Consider the following 6,466-nt stretch of genomic DNA (forward strand, 5'->3'; position numbering starts at 1 on the left):
CATCTGTTTGCATTGTGCCTCCAGCAGCTACTTGCCTCTGCCAGGTTATCTTTTGTTTCCCATGGTGCAACTTTTCACCATTGCCTTTTGTTCACGTTTTTGTCCATTAAAGACTCCTACAAACCTCCTCTACGTCTCGCCACTGCATCTGGGGTCCAGACACACACGCCGCATCGTAACAGATCTGAAACATTTAAGTGTGACAAACATGCCAAAAAAATAAGAAGCGAGTAATCTTGCGAGATCCCATGACACGAGGCTCCTCACACCGTTCAGCATCAGAGAGGAAACACAACCTAATCAGTAGAACAGGAAGTTTTCAAGATAAAACAAGACATAAAAACTTGTCCAGAATGGAAAGACACTATATAAGCATTGTGTTATACGTGCCAGAGCAAATTAGTGTAATATCTATTAATATAACTCATTAATAATTCATTATTTTTATTTTTAGAATATGTCGAAGACCATTAAAAAATTAGCAACAGTAACAGTCTGAACAAAATATTTCATCTTTAGGAAATAAAAGTTCTTCATTGGCTGAAGTGCAGCATTCATAGTTTCAGCTTGTGGCTCTGTTCCCGTTCTCTACTAAATGACACACTGCTTTCGTCTTTGGCACTTGTATTTTTACGTTTACATATTTTACCAGGAAGGCCATGTAAGGTAGGAATGGGAGGAAAATGTTTAATATAATAAGGCAAAAACCACAAAAATACAAACTGAAGATGACGGTGCTCTATACAGTCCGAGCTGCATCGCGAAAGAGAAGAGAAGTAACAAAAAACTACCTGCAGGTCAGGCGGGCTACTAGGATGAGCAACTAAAATAGCAGGAGGAGAGCAAAAGACAGAAAACTACGCATGGAACAAGCGGAGGTATAAAACAGGAGTCTCGTAGGGTGAAGCGTCAGCTAGAAGGAATAATCACACGCCGTGCTGCTGCAGCTGAGTGGACTAAAAGGCTGAGTGGATGGAACGCAGCTGAGCTCATCCCGTAGCTCCGTTCAGGTGAACCAGCATCTGAGAGAGAAGCAATATTGGTTGCTGGTAACAATACAGAAACCTGTGTATGAGACCAGCAGATGTCACGGCAGGACATGACAGTATCCCCGCCTCCCCCCCAACTCAACGGACGTCACCCGGCAGATTGCCTGGCCTGTCGGGGAACTTGCGGTAGAAATCAATAAAAGGGAGGGGTCGAGGATGAGCGACTGAGAAACCCAGGAACGTTCCTCAGGACCATAACCCTCTCAGTCAATGAGATACTGGACACCCCTGCCCCGCCTCCTGGCACCCAAGATTGTCTTAGCTGTATAGGCGGGATGACCCTCCACCAGCCGGGGGGGAGATGGAGGCACCTGAGGAGGAGAGAGGTCAGAGGAAGCCACAGGTTTCAGGCAGGACACATGAAAAACAGGGTAGGTCCTGAGCACGGCGGGAAGCTTGAGTCTGTCCGATACCATCCGCTCTACATCAAAAGGTCCAATGTACCTGGGGGCCAGCTTCCTAGAGTCCACAGTGAGAGATAGATCACGGGACGAAAACCATACCTTCTGTCCTGGCTGGTAATTAGATGCCGGCCTGTGACGGCGGTCCGCCCACTTCTGGTTGCGCTTAGCGGTGCGGGATAGGGCCGCCCAGGTTGGACCGCCACACATGATGGACCCGGCGGAGGGCGGGGGCCACCGACAGCACCGTGGAAACAGACTCCTGGGAGGGGAACAACGGAGGCTCGAAGCCATGGACCACATGAAAGGGACATAGTCCAGTAGATCCACACACCAGGGTATTGTGTGCATACTCCGCTCAGGGTAGATCCCGTGACCAGGACGTAGGATTCAGGTGACAGAACACCTTAATGCTGACTCCAGGTCTTTGTTGGCCCTCTCTGTCTGGCCGTTGGACTGGGGGTGGTAGCCCGAGGAAAGACTGACAGCGGCTCCCAAGGACTTGCAAAAGGCCTTCCGCACAGCCGAAGAGAACTGAGGACCTCTGTCAGAAACCACATCTAGTGGTATGCTGTGCAACTGAACCACATGCTGGACAAGAAGTCTGGCAGTTTTCAAGGAGGAAGGAAGCTTGCGGAGGGGGATGAAGTGAGTGAATTTAGAAAATCTGTCCACAATGGTGAGTATGGTAGTAAACCCTCTAGAGCAGGGGTGTCAAACTCATTTTTATTGAGGGCCACATCGCAGTTACGGCTGCCCTCGGAGGGCCACTTATAACTGTCAGTATATATGAATAGAAATATGAATATAACCTCATGATATTATTACACAATTGCTCGTGCATTTGATTATTATATTTTTACTAACAAATTGATGGATAACTTGCTTTGAAATGAGAAGTGAAGTGAGAATGTCATGGTGACAAGCAGACATTCAAGTATTTCTTTTTGAATACATAAAATTATGCGGCGGGCCACACCTGGCCTCCGGGCCTTGTGTTTGACACCTGTGCTCTAGAGGCTGGGAGACCGGTGACAAAGTCTATAGAAATGTGTGACCAGGGACGGGAAGGAACAGGAAGGGGCCGCAACAACCCCGCTGGTGCTTGATTGGAAGACTTATTCCTGGCGCAGACACAGCAGGCAGCCACAAAACTCGTTTCGCCGTGGAGGGAGGGCCACCAGAAGCATTGGGCCAGATGAAAGGCCGTGCGCCTGGCTCCAGGATGACAGGCAACTTTAGAACAGTGAGTCCAAATAAGACCTCTGAACGGAGGACGCCCGGTCGGGTAGTTAGCACCGAACCACCTAAAAAGTGCTTAAACACCTGCTCAGGCCGAATGAGTTACTTTTTCTCATTTTGCCTGTAACTGTCACGGAGGAGGGGCTGATGATAGAGTCCACAGTGTAAGGACCCACAAATCTGGGTGCCAATTTTCTGTTGGTCTCTGCTAAAGGTATAGTCTAGGACAGGGGTCGGGAACCTTTTTGGCTAAGAGAGCCATGAAAGCCACATATTTTAAAATGTATTTCTGTGAGAGCCATATCATATTTTTTAACACCGAATACAACCAAATGTGTGTATACAGTATTTAAGGAATACTAGCAATTTTAGAATATCAGTCTCTGAATGTATTCTTTGTAATAATGTTGTTATATTGAAGCTAACCAATAATAAATAACTTTTTACCATTAATGCAACTTCTGGTGCTGCATGGTTTTGTGACCTACTCCGTATCTTTCTTTCTTTTCCTTTTTCATCAAAAGGGTTGTCTCTTCACAATTAGCTAGCTGACTATTTGATTAAAGAAGGTTTGATTAAAGGAGGGACAACCCCAATAATAATCAAGTTTTGGTGTCTGACACGGAAAACATGGGAAGGACAGCTGGCATTGCGCTAGAAAAAAAAATGGATGGGTTAAAATGCATTACAATGCATATTTTGAATTTTGTAATGTTTCTGTTTCTGTAATGTTTTACTTTAAAATGTCAGGAAAACAAATTAAAATAAACACATTTTATGGTGTTAAGAAATGTCTGAGAGCCAGATGCAGTCATCAAAAGAGCCACATCTGGCTCCCGAGCCATAGGTTCCCTACCCCTGGTCTAGGAGCTGGCCAAAGTTTAATTAACATGGAAGGTGCAAAAGGTTTGAGGTGCTGGGGGTGTAGTACTACCCGGCCCTTACACAGAACTGCCATTCTTACGCTCTAGAGGTGGTGGGTGTGGTAGGTGGCGCCACCTGAAACCCCCCCAAAACTGGATTTAATTAACATGAGAGGTGCAAGTTCCATTTTTATGTCAAATGATTTCAGGCACCACACAAAATACAAATCAGAAACGTAAGAATGGGAATTCTGGTGGAAAGATCACTTATGAATGACGCTAATTAGCAGTAATTAAGGTTTTAATTAAGATGAAAGGTGCATGTACAAAACCAACTCAGGAATGTAGAGGGCAGCTGTCTGATTTAGAATCACTAACATAAGAATGAATATTGTGGTAGTAAGATCACTCAAGAAGAGGTCAAAGGTCACTAATTAAAACTGAAACTAATTAAAATGGCCATATCTCTCGACCTGCATTACACAGCAAGTTGTAATTGGTGTCAGAATGAAGAGGGTGTGAAGATGCACCACTGGGTTAGAAAAGGTTCCAAAATTGTTATGTCTAACTAGGTCAAATTTGGGAAAATCAGATAAAAAATGTACCAAATTGACTCCCTGGCCTAATTAGCAACTTAATTAGCATGAAAGGTGCACGTACGAAACCACTGGGGATTTGTAGAGTGTGGATACCTGAATGTAAATTACAAATGTAAGAATGGAAAATGTGGTGGAAAGTTCACTTAAGAATAGGTCAAAGGTCATACCATACCCAATATGACCCCACTTTACAATGAGATTTATTGTTCATTTAGCTCCCCATACAATTGGTACTGCAGCCTTCTGCCTGCTGAATGAAGAACTTTTAGCTTTGTTGCGTTCATTTGAGAGAGCTACAGATGATGACACAACCCCAGATGAGGAGACATGGCAAGCAGTAGAGTCTTCTGAGATATTTACCTCTTGCATTACAAGGTACGAGGAGTACACACAGGAGACTCGTTCTGGAGTACGCGGGGCGACAGCACAGTTCTGGATTAATTATGTTGACTACATCCATGACTTCCACAATCTAGAACGTGCTATTAGGACAAATGACATTGACCTGTTCACACATGCTCTCACTCCAATGATCCAACTCTTCTTTGCAACGAACCACATCAACTATTCCCGTTGGTTGTCTAAATTCAAGTTGGACCTGGTGAACATCGACAATACGCACCCTGGACTTCGCATTCTTCTACGGAATGGCGCCTTTACTGTCAAGAGAACAGGACAGGCCTTCAGTAGATCTCCTTTCGATCTGACGCAGCTTCTAGATGCACAGGTTTGTCATCTTCCACCAACAACTACAGCGCACGCCTTAGATGGATGATAACCAAGTCTGCTCGTGCTGCAGTCATTGCCACAGCCCAGGAGTTTGACTGACCGAAGCTTCCAGCATCTTACAGAAAGCCTTCCAAACTTTGGAGGTGAACTGGGGACATCTGTCTGATACAATGTTCAGGGGTATGCCGTGGATGCGAAAAATGTGTCTCACCAGCAGACGAGCTGTGTCCAGAGATGTAGGTAGTCCAGGTAGTGCGATGAAATGTGCCATCTTGGAAAACCAGTCCACAATATTTAAAATTGTCGTGTTCCCCCTTGAAGCAGGTAATCCAGTGATGAAGTCCAAAGATATGTGTGACCAGGGCCGAGTGGGAATGGGTAATGGTTGAAGCAGCCCGGCCGGTGGTCGGTTTGGGGACTTATTCCTAGCACAGACAGAGCAGGCCGCGAGAAACTCCTTGACATCCGCCGCCATGGAAGGCCACCAGAATCTTTGTGCCAGTGCCCATAATGTCCGTTTAACTCCTGGGTGACAGGTCACCTTAGACGTGTGACCCCATTGTAGTACCTCTGATCTGAGGTTCTCTGGGACAAAGAGTCTACCTGGAGGACAACCCTCTGGTGGTCTTTCGTCTGTTGCCTCCGACACTCTCTTCTCCACCTCCCACTGGAGCGCACCCGACACCCGAGCCGCAGGTATGATAGTCTCTGGTGCCTTCCCTTCCTCCGTGGAGCTGAAGACTCTGGACAGGGCATCAGGCTTGACATTGTGGGAACCGGGTCTGTAAGTGATTGACAAGTTGAAGCGGGTGAGGAATAATGACCAGCGGGCTTGTCGAGAATTGAGTCTTTGGGTGGTGCAAATGTAGGACAGATTCTTATGGTCAGTGACAACTACCGACGGGAGTACAGCACCCTCCAGCCAATGACGCCACTCCCGCAGCGCCAGAACGATGGCCAGCAGCTCCCTGTTCCCCACATCATAGTTCCTCTCAGCCTGTGTGAGGCGACGCGAGAAGAAGGCGCAGGGGTGCAGCCTCTGATCCACCAAGGATCGCTGGGATAGGACGACTCCCACTCCCCACTCCCATATGCGTCGACCTCTACAAAAAATTGCAGGTTAGGGTCAGGATGAATGAGAACTGGTGCGGATGTAAATAATGACTTGAGGTTACAAAAAGCCGTCTCTGCCTCTTTGGTCCATACAAACGGAATTTTAAGAGATGTAAGCCTCGTCAGAGGTCCTGCCTTACAACTGTAATTGCGGATGAATCGTCTGTAGATGTTGGCGAACCCTAGGAACCTCTATAAGTGCTTCCTTGATTTTAGGAGTTGACCATTCGACCACCGCTTGAATCTTGCAGGGATCGGCACGTAATTGACCCTTCTCCACGATGTACACATTTCTCTGCTTTAACATACAACCTATTTTCTAGAAGGCGTTGAAGGACGAGTTTGACATAGGTAGTGTGTTCTTGTAGATTCCTGGAAAAAATAAGGATATCGTCAAGATATACAAAACAAAACAGGTTAATCATATCGCTTAGAACGTCATTAATAAGATTCTGAAACACCGCTGGGGC

The sequence above is a fragment of the Dunckerocampus dactyliophorus genome, chromosome 4, assembly GCF_027744805.1.
Source record: "Dunckerocampus dactyliophorus isolate RoL2022-P2 chromosome 4, RoL_Ddac_1.1, whole genome shotgun sequence".
NCBI lineage: Eukaryota > Metazoa > Chordata > Actinopteri > Syngnathiformes > Syngnathidae > Dunckerocampus > Dunckerocampus dactyliophorus.